Source organism: Ipomoea nil, unplaced genomic scaffold, assembly GCF_001879475.1.
Source record: "Ipomoea nil cultivar Tokyo-kokei standard unplaced genomic scaffold, Asagao_1.1 scaffold3151, whole genome shotgun sequence".
In the NCBI taxonomy this organism is placed as follows: Eukaryota; Viridiplantae; Streptophyta; class Magnoliopsida; order Solanales; family Convolvulaceae; genus Ipomoea; species Ipomoea nil.
Window position 1 is genome coordinate 13015 of NW_017619579.1, and position 10968 is coordinate 23982.

Sequence of the window (10968 nt, forward strand, 5' to 3'; positions counted from 1 at the left end):
AAGATAGTATCTATTCTATAAATCTATACTTGTAACGACTTTTATTATTTACATGATAATTAACTCATATTAATTAGTTTATTATAAATTTATATTCTTAAACTATAACTAGTTAAGTCTTTATTAAAGATCAGTGAAGACTGAACATTCAACAAATCAAACAACAACAATAAATCAAACAACAAATAATCAAACTAGACTTAAGGTGTGTGTGTTTTGTTCTACAGTCAACCACATGAGCAGTTAGATAAGAATGCAATTTGAAAAGGCATAAAAAAACATCAATATCTTCTGCTTTCACCAGTGAAGCACATCAAAATCATAACAATAGCAACCACATTTTTTTATAAGCAACAGGAAAGCAAAGCAAAAACACACATAATTTGGGGGAAAAAAAAGGAAAGGAAAACAGCGTTATCACTAATTTCAGACGCTGCCTGACCTGCTGTTACGGTGGCTGTTGAACGCTGGTGAGTGGGCTGCCGGCTGTGACAAGGCTGGTCGTGGTTGGCAGTCGTGGTCAGCGGTCGGCGGAAGCTTCAATCCGCAGAATTGAATTAGGCTGAATGGGGAAGCGTCTCTGTCTCATTTGGAGTCTCAGCTTCTTTTATTAATTTTAGTAAATAAGGGCTGAAATAAAATAAATTCCCTCGTTAATTAAAAAATAAAATAAAATAAAATAAACAAAAACAAAATTAAAAAATAAATTCCCTAATGAGACGCTGTTTAAAGAGTGGGGAGAAATAAAATTTAAAAAATAAATCGTGACGGAATAAATTTTGTCGTTAATTCCGTCGAAATATTTACTAAACTAGTATTGTACCCGTGCGATGCACGGATAAGACTTATACAGTAGTAATAAGATTATTTTTCTCATATGATTGAAAATTATTATTCTCTGAAAGGGAAAAGGACATAAAAATAAATTTAGACAAATGAGGACACACAAATAACCAACATATGCACACAACCAATTACAAAATAAACAAACAAATTAACAATGGTTAGAATATAACTCTCTAAAAAAATTAATTAATATTTATAACAATTACAATTATACATAAACATGTCATGTACATATATATATATATATATAATATATATATATATATATATAATATATAATATATATATATATATATATATATATATATATATATGTACACACACACACACACACAAACAAACAATATATATCATAGTGTATTAGCCTAGCTAAGGGTTATCTCAAAAATTCTCAAAAATAAAAGAAAAAAAGAAAAGGGCCAACTGCCAGCCCAACTCTATTTAAGTCAAATCATTATTGTATGGACCATATTTTGTATACAATAAAATAATGTACATTTAGTACACAAATAATGTACTTTTAGTATATTAAAAATGTACTTTGTATTCATGAAAAGTACATTATTTAAAAACTAAAAGTACATTATTTTATATAATGTACATTCAGTACACAAATAATGTACTTTTAGTACATTAAAAATATATTTTCTTTTATGGTCCATACAACACTACGTGGACCATGGTCCACACAATAATTTGCCTATTTAAGTTATTTACATATAACTAAGCCAAATATACTGAGCCCATTCCATATACCCGATCTAGACCACTTCCTACCCCTCCCCTTATCAGTTCTGACTCTCCCGAACGGGAAACTACAGACCACTACCTAGGGGTGAGCATCGGTCGGTTACGGTTAATAACCGACCGATAACCGAAAAAATAACGGTGTTTTTTTAACCTATGTAACTGACCGAACATACACATATAACCGACTGAAACCGATTATGTCGGTTTTGGTCGGTTATTTCGGTAACCGAAAAACCGAGAGTGAACTTCATAATTTCATATTTTCATGCTTCATAGTCTTCACAATAAATGGTTTATACTAATAAATGGTTATCTAACTTACCATGAACTTCATAGTCTTCACAAAACATACTAAATAAACAAACAATATGAACTTCATGGTCTTCAAAATTCACAAGTCATAGCCATACGCCCATACAACCATACTGCTTACTGCCAATCTACTTATCTGCCATAGTTCATTATTAAAAAAAAAAATAAAAATAAGCATGCTTCCACATACTGCCAATCTAAAATTAAAAAAAGAATTTAATACTAAAATTAAAAGGTGAAATAATGAAACAGTGAATGAACTAACATTAGTATGTACTTAATAAACTAACATTTAATAAACTAACATTAGTGTCCTTTCAAAAAAAAAAAAAACTAACATTAGTGTGTGCTGAAATAACTAACAGTGAATAAACTAACATTGTGAATTAGTGTGTACTTAATTCAATAAACTAAATTACTTAAACATATTCTAGAATGAACTAACATATTATATGAATTAACCAGAGTTAATAACACAGAGTTATGAACTAACATATTCGTATGAAGTTATGAACTAACACACTAAGTCAGTAACACTAACACATAATCACAGATACAACACAGTTTATTTCAATTGATTTGTAGTTTTTTTTCGTTCTTTCTATTCGAGATTGGGTTAGTGTTCTGCTACGCCTCTCGGTAAAGACTTCCTAGTTAGCGCTCCGTCGGTCCTTCAAATCAATTATATTGGGAGGTCTAACGAGTGAAAATGGTTCACAGTCCGACTGCTAATTCAAGTTACCTTTCAAAGAGACGAGATTCCGCATCAACTTATTTCGGGATGAAGACATGTCGGCCTTACGACTGCGAATGAAAGTCTTCCTAGCACAGAAAGGAAATGATGATTTACCCAAGTCCTTTGCTAAAACTTCTTGCTTTATGCTTTCATTTGTCATCGAGAGTAGGTTGGCTGTGCAGTATACCTATTGGCTGGATGGATTGAATATATATATTCATCAATAAAGTTGCTTTGACGAGAAAGAGCCCTGAGTCCAACTCTCGCTCAGTAAGAATACAAGCCCGAAACAGCCTCCAACCCCTAATTATACGCCGACCCGCTTGACTTTTTGACTTAAGGAAATACGCAGCTAGACTTTGCCAGCTTTCCGGCTTAGACTGATTTAGTGAAGTATGCCAATTAAGATTGCCTTGCTTGGACTCTGCCTCTTTGGACTCACTAGCCTAAGGCTTAGCCAAGACTAATTTTTCCGTTGATAGAAATTTCCACCTTGCTGCTGATTTTGGGATTGAGCTCTACCAAGTAAGGTTACCTCTGAAGTTTGAGAACCAGCTGGAACTTGGATTGCTGAGGCTGTCTAATAAACTATTATAGACAGGATAGGATATTAATACTATCAAAGAAGATGAACTTGCGGGTAATATACTCTAAGACTGACTGACTGGCTTCGAATGAGGCTTTGAAGAAAGAGATAGAGGTTCTCAAGAGCGGATCTTCAAGAGCAAAGACCGGAGAACTCTAAGAGCTGATTTGTCTCAATTAGGCTTTTGACGGCGTAGAGAAAGATATTATTTTTATTGAGGGGATTCCTCTCTACTAGAATAAGGGAGAAGATCTACAACCTAGCAAACTAGCCTCCTTCTTACTAGCATTCTTCCGGGTCCTCTCGAACCAGCATCTTCCAACCTGGTGCTCTCACTTCTCGGACTAGTACAGGTCCAAACCAAAGCCAAAGCTCCAAAAGTCTAAGGATAAGTTCCTTCTCTATGGAAGAAAGAGAGTCCCTAGGAAGCTACTGTAAAGTGGCCGTAGGCGGTGAGCCAGTGCCAGTGGTTGAAGTCTAAGATTCAAAAGCAAAGCTGCTTTCTCAGGTTCAAAGAAGGCGAAGCTGTTCAAATTTCCTACTGAAATAGGCAAGCAACGACTTTTGGTCGACTTAAGCCAACTATACTTATTGCTTCGTCTTATGCTTTTGCTATCTGTCTTTCCATCCAACTTTGTTGTTCGCTTTGGGACCTGTTCCACCTTCAGTTTGGGATCTTAGGTTTGTGGGCCTTCTCCTTTGAATTGGCACTAGACTGAAACTAGTCAACTGAGCTATATCAGGGACTTAGCCTTCGACAGGACTGGAATCTTCGACATATAAATATGCCTCGAGAGTCGAACTCGAGCACTTCTTACGAAGGCACTTCGTAAGAAGTGGATACCAACTTGGTGTTGAGTTATCTTTTTTGTTACAGTTACGAACGATGGGGAAGGGAAGGCGATGAAATCGTTTATTTGTTTGAAAGACGAAGGAAAGGTTTCACACCCTTAAAAGCAGTAATTCATATGATTTTTTTAAATACAAAATTTAAAGTGAACAAATAGAATTATATAAAATTAGAAATTACCTTGAATATTTGATTATTGAAATTCTGGAGACCTGGATTTATGGACTCCGGCGAACGGCGACTCCGGCGACTCCGGCGACCGGCGACTCGACTCCGGCGTGAGGCGGTGAGCGGCGACCTGCGATTTACGGTTCGCGATTAAGGACGAGCCATCAGTTCGAGTCTTCGAGAGAGGGCTGCGAGCCCGCGATTGCGATTGAGAGACAGAGGGAGGCAGAGAGGGCTGCGGTTGCGCCTGCATTTAAGGTTCCGAGTCTTTGAGCGATTGAGAGACAGAGGGTTTACTGGTTTGGTTTAGGCGAATAGGGCCAATAGGGCAATACGTGATTACTGGGTTTGGCCCTTTTGTATAATTATAATACATACTAGCATTTTGTACGCGCATCGCGCGAAACTTATGTCTAATATTAAAATATTTGTAAGTAACCAAATTTACAAAATTAGTTAAAATTATGTTTTGCAATTTCTTAAAGCGATGATACTTTTGAATTATCATTGATGGGGTGAGGACCCCGGCCCAAGAGATAGGGCGCCAAAGAAAATAGATAGGAGAACTGGGCCAGAGTTGAGAGGAGCCCGAAGAGCAATTGGGCCGAGTCCGGGAGTCTGCCCAGGCCCAAGCACGGGGCCCAGTTCAGAGCTGCTAAGAGGAGTCCAGTAGGAGCTTAGGCCGAGACAAGGAGTCGACCGAGGCCCAAGCCCAGGAAAGGACTCGGCTCAAGGAGCCGTTGAGAGCATTGAAGAGGTTCGTTTAAAAGGGAGCCGTTAAGACATTGAAAGCAGGACTCGGTCAGGCCGTTACAAGCCTGGGAGAGCCGTTGGTCGACCGAGTAATGGCGTCCAACGGCTCCGTATCTTAATTAGCCTTGAAGTCGGCCATTAAAGGCCTTCAAGTCGGTAGAGGAGGAGCCACTATATAAAGGCTCTTCCATTCTTGTAAAAGGACAGACGATTGAACACCCAGAGGGGAGAATACCAAAAAGGTTCCGAGTACTCGCATTATCTCCGAGATAGGCATACATTTTACTGAAAGGTGCACCCACCAGCCAAAGGTTGAGTTGGACCTCCCGAAGAGGAGGAGGCTCAGTGGCGTCAGAAGCCGGTTATCAACATGATAGTCGGCGGGCCGGAAGGTGGTGACTCAACGAACACCAGAAAAGCCTGGGCCCGCCAGTTATACGTCGGAACGGTGTACTGGCGCGAGGAGAACCCTAAAAAGGTGTGTCGAGAGCCCATTGTGTTTACCGACCGAGATTTACCAGCCGGTGAAACACCGCATCGAGATGCGTTGGTTATAGCTATGGACATCAATGGCGTTGTCGTTCGACGAATCCTGGTAGACACCGGAAGCAGCGTCAATGTGCTGTACCTAGAAACCTTCATCAAAATGGGAATGACTCGGGAACAGCTGAGTCCTGTCAAAACTCCCCTCGCCGGTTTCACAGGGGACTCGGTGGAGGCGGAAGGATCGATCACACTTCCAGTTGAGATCGGCAGTTACCCAGACGTACAGAGACTCAGCATGAAGTTCATTGTGGTGAATCTGGCCTGTTCGCATAACGCTATACTCGGCCGACCGGGTCTCGAGGATCTAGGAGCGTTGATTTCAATTGAGGCATCTTTGTTTAAAATTCCTCACGCCAAACGGAATAGGCACGGTGCGCTGTGACCGTAAGGTCGCCCGCGACTGCTACCTACAGGCATGTAAGGGGATGGGCAAACGCGAGATACAGGTCCATGAGATCACCGAGAGGCCCCCAAAAAGGACGATAATACCACGTCCGGAGCCTGCCGTCGAGTTGGAAGAAGTCGAGATCGACTCCACGCAGCCGGACCGACGAGTCCGAATTGGAGTCGGCCTCCCCGAGGAAGTAAAGGAAGAAATTATAAAGGTGCTCCGGGAACACCGGATGGTCTTCGCCTGGTGCCCGGAGGACATGCCAGGCGTCGACCGATCGATAATATCGCACAGACTCGCTGTGGATCCCGGGCATCGACCGGTTGTGCAGAAGAAGCGATACCTGGCCAACGACCAAAGAGAATTTTGTGAAGCAGGAAGTGAGCACGCTACTCGCAGCCGGACACGTCCGCGAAGTTAAGTACCCCGGAGTGGTTGGCGAATGTGGTCCTTGTACCCAAGCCCCCCGGCGTGGCGGATGTGCGTGGATTACACCGACCTTAATAAGGCCTGCCCAAAAGATCCGTTCCCCTTACCTCGGATCGATCAACTGGTCGACGAGACGGCGGGGTCGGCGCTGTTGAGCTTTATGGACGCCTTTAGGGGGTACCATAAGATATTCATGCACTCGGCGGACGAAGAAAAGACCGCGTTCTGACACCGGACGGAGTTTATTGTTACCGAGTCATGCCATTTGGCCTCAAAGAACGCCGGAGCCACGTATACCCGAATGGTGGCCCGATTGTTTCAGCACCTGTTGGGAAAATCGATGGCCGCGTACGTCGACGACATGCTCGTCAAGAGCCGAGAGGAGAGCAAACACGCAGAAGACTTGGCCGACTGCTTCAAAGTAATGTTAAGGTACAACCTCCGGCTGAACCCTAAGAAATGCGCGTTCGCCGTGCAAGGTGGAAAGTTCCTGGGTTACATGGTCACCAAGCGAGGTATCGAGCCTAACCCTGAGAAAGTACAGGCCATCGTCGACATGCAGCCTCCCAGCACTATAAAAGACCTGCAACGGCTGACCGGCCGATTGGCCGCCCTTAGCCGCTTCCTAAGCAAGGCGGCAGATAAGACCGTGCCCTTCTTCGAAGCCATGAAGAAGAAGGAAGGATTCGCTTGGACCCCGGAGTGCCAGCAGTCGTTTGAAGAATTGAAACAATACCTCTCGACACCCCGGTATTGTCTACCCCCCAGGCGGGCGAGCCCTTGTTTCTGTACTTAGCCGCCTCTTGCAAGGCGGTGAGTTCGGTGTTGGTCCGAGAGGAAGAGCGAGTCCAGCCACCCGGTTTACTACGTAAGCCGGTCTCTGAAGGCTGCCGAGTCAAGGTATACCGCCTTGGAAAAAATTGTATACGCGTTGGTGATTACCGTGCGCAAGTTGGCGCCCTACTTCCCAAGCGCACACCGTTCGAGTACTGACAGACCAGCCTCTCGGAAGAGTTTTGCGAAACCCATCGTCATCCGGCCGCCTGGTAAAATGGGCCGTAGAACTAACCCAATACGGGATTGAATACCAGCCCCGGCCTTCTATAAAGGGTCAGGCCTTGGCCGATTTTTTGGTCGAATGCACCGCGAGTGAGGAAGAAAAGGAACGCGCCGTGGAGAGCTGCCTAGGCGAATGGTGGGAAATGCATGCGGACGGAGCATCAAGTCGACAGCACTGCGGAGGAGGTGTTGTGCTCATCACCCCGAAGGATTCCGACTGTATTATGCCCTGAGCTATCTGTTCCAAGCCTCCAACAACGAGGCCGAGTACGAAGCTGTGTTAAACGGCCTCCGAATCGCCAGGGCCTTAGGGGTCGAGAGGTTACGAGTCAAGACTGACTCTAAGTTAGTAGTCGGGCAAATCTCAGGCACATGCGAGGCAAAGAATGCCCGGATGACTCTATATAGAGAACGCGCGGTTGAGATGCTAAAAGAGTTCGGAGCCTACGAAATAGAGTATATATCTCGAACCGATAACATAGAAGCTGACATATTGTCCAAGATTGCCTTGGAAGGAGTACCGGACCACCTGGTAAAAATCTGTCAGAAAGAGGAGCTAAGTCGACCAAGCATCGAAGAAGCACCGCTAAGGGTCCAACAAGTGACTGGCGAGGAATGGGACCGAGAGAAAAATCCCGAGATGTTCTGGATAGAGGACATCCGGCGATTCATAGAAAAAGGCGAGTTACCGGAAGACCCGGGAGTCGCCGCAAGGGTTCGACGAAAGGCCCCCTCTTTCCAGATCGTTGATGGGCAGTTATATAAACGGTCGTTCGGAGGACCTTTGCTAAGATGTTTGCTCAGGCCCGAGGCCGAGAAAATAATGGCGAAGCCCATAGGGGCATCTGTGCCGCGCACCAGGGTGCCCACACACTCGCTCGGAAGTTAGTCGTCCAAGGATATTATTGGCCCACCATGATGCGAGACTGTATTGAATGGATATCCAAGTGCAGCGTTTGCCAAGCATTCGCCAAGAAAGATACTCGGCCAGCTACTTTTTACACGCCGGTCACCACCGCTATCCCATTTGCCAAGTGGGGGATTGATTTGCTGGGCCCATTGCCAGTCGCCCCCGGAGGCTTGAAGTTCTGTGTCGTAGCTATCGACTACTTCACCAAGTGTGTCGAGGCGGAACCACTGGCCACCATCACGAGTACCAATGTCGACGCTTTTTGTGGAAAAGAGTAATTTGCCGCTTCGGCCTGCCCGAGCACATCGTTAGCGACAACGGACGACAGTTCGATTGCCAGGCATTCACCGACTTCTGCCGCCGACATGAAATTCGCCACACTAAGGTGTCGGTAGCATACCCACAAGCCAATGGACAAGTCGAGAATGTGAACCGAACGCTAGTGGATGGAATTCGGAAGAAATTGGAAGACATTCGAGGGAACTGGGCGGATGAGCTTGACCGAGTCCTATGGGCTTATCGCACCACCCAACGACGAGCAACGGGAGAGAGTCCGTTCTCCCTCGCGTATGGCTTTGAGGCCAAGGTTCCAATTGAGGTGATCGAGCCCACTCACCGGGTCCGTACTATTCAGACACGGAGAACGAAGAGAGTCTTCTAATTGAGAAAAATTTCTTAGAAGAAAAGAGGGAAGCCGCGAGTGCGCGAATGGCTGAATACTAACAGGCGGTGAAAAGATATCGCGATCGCGGATTCGTCCGCGAGCCTTCCAGGTCGGCGACCTCGTGCTAGGGATCGACAGGCCAGTCAACCCACAGAAGGGGGGAAGCTTGCGATCAAGTGGGAGGGACCATACCGCATCGCCGCGGTTGTCCAAGCGGGGACCTACAAACTGGAAACAATGAGGGGCAAGCCCGTGGATCGAATCTGGAACGTTATCCACCTGAAGAAGTTTTATCAATAGAAAGTGGCAAAACATGTATGGGCCCGCGGGTCCTGAAAGACTTGAATAAAAGTACGAGTTACGGTTAACCACTCCAGGGACCCGGCGAAAGAGTTAGGAAACAAGGGCCCAGACCCTTAGTCGTTTCCGTGAAAAAGCCAAAGAGGAGTCGCCTCGACTGAGGGACTCGGCGAGTATTTAAAGAAACAACGGGGCACTGACCCTAAACGTTTCTAAGAAAGTAAAAGCCTAAGGAGTCGCCTCGACTGAGGGACTCGGCGAGAAAGAGTTAGGAAACAAGGGCCCAGACCCTTAATCGTTTCCGTGAAAAAGCCAAAGAGGGGTCGCCTCGACTGAGGGACTCGGCGAGTATATAAAGAAGCAATGGGGCACTGACCCTGAAACGTTTCTGAGAAAGTAAAAGCCTAAGGAGTCGCCTCGACTGAGGGACTCGGCGAGAAAGAGTTAGGAAACAAGGGCCCAGACCCTTAGTCGTTTCCGTGAAAAAGCCAAAGAGGAGTCGCCTCGACTGAGGGACTAGGCGAGTATATAAAGAAACAATGGGGCACTGACCCTGAAACGTTTCTGAGAAAGTAAAAGCCTAAGGAGTCGCCTCGACTGAGGGACTCGGCGAGAAAGAGTTAGGAAACAAGGGCCCAGACCCTTAGTCGTTTCCGTGAAAAAGCCAAAGACGAGTCGCCTCGACTAAGGGACTCGGCGAGTATATAAAGAAACAATGGGGCACTGACCCTGAAACGTTTCTGAGAAAGTAAAAGCCTAAGGAGTCGCCTCGACTGAGGGACTCGGCGAGAAAGAGTTACGAAACAAGGGCCCAGACCCTTAGTCGTTTCCGTGAAAAAGCCAAAGAGGAGTCGCCTCGACTGAGGGACTCGGCGAGTATATAAAGAAACAATGGGGCACTGACCCTGAAACGTTTCTGAGAAAGTAAAAGCCTAAGGAGTCGCCTCGACTGAGGGACTCGGCGAGAAAGAGTTAGGAAACAAGGGCCCAGACCCTTAGTCGTTTCCGTGAAAAGCAAAGAGGAGTCGCCTCGACTGAGGGACTCGGCGAGTATATAAAGAAACAATGGGGCACTGACCCTGAAACGTTTCTGAGAAAGTAAAAGCCTAAGGAGTCGCCTCGACTGAGGGACTCGGCGAGAAAGAGTTACGAAACAAGGGCCCAGACCCTTAGTCGTTTCTGTGAAAAGCCAAAGAGGAGTCGCCTCGACTGAGGGACTCGGCGAGTATATAAAGAAACAATGGGCACTGACCCTGAAACGTTTCTGAGAAAGTAAAAGCCTAAGGAGTCGCCTCGACTGAGGGACTAGGCGAGTATATAATGAAACAATGGGCACTGACCCTGAAACGTTTCTGAGAAAGTAAAAGCCTAAGGAGTCGCCTCGACTGAGGGACTCGGCGAGAAAGAGTTAGGAAACAAGGGCCCAGACCCTTAGTCGTTTCCGTGAAAAAGCCAAAGACGAGTCGCCTCGACTAAGGACTCGGCGAGTATATAAAGAAACAATGGGGCACTGACCCTGAAACGTTTCTGAGAAAGTAAAAGCTAAGGAGTCGCCTCGACTGAGGGACTCGGCGAGAAAGAGTTACGAAACAAGGGCCCAGACCCTTAGTCGTTTCCGTGAAAAAGCCAAAGAGGAGTCGCCTCGACTGAGGGACTCGGCGAGTATAT

The 10968-nt window shown here is 45.7% G+C and overlaps 1 long non-coding RNA gene across 1 annotated transcript; it reads right to left on the minus strand.

Moving 5' to 3' along the window:
- Window positions 1-501: 501 nt before the first annotated feature.
- LOC109167387 lies at window positions 502-4571 on the minus strand. Its single transcript, XR_002051837.1, has 3 exons — window positions 4261-4571; window positions 1919-2044; window positions 502-630 (listed from the first exon to the last, which is right to left on the minus strand). It is a non-coding gene; the product is annotated as an uncharacterized LOC109167387 (long non-coding RNA).
- Window positions 4572-10968: the final 6397 nt, after the last annotated feature.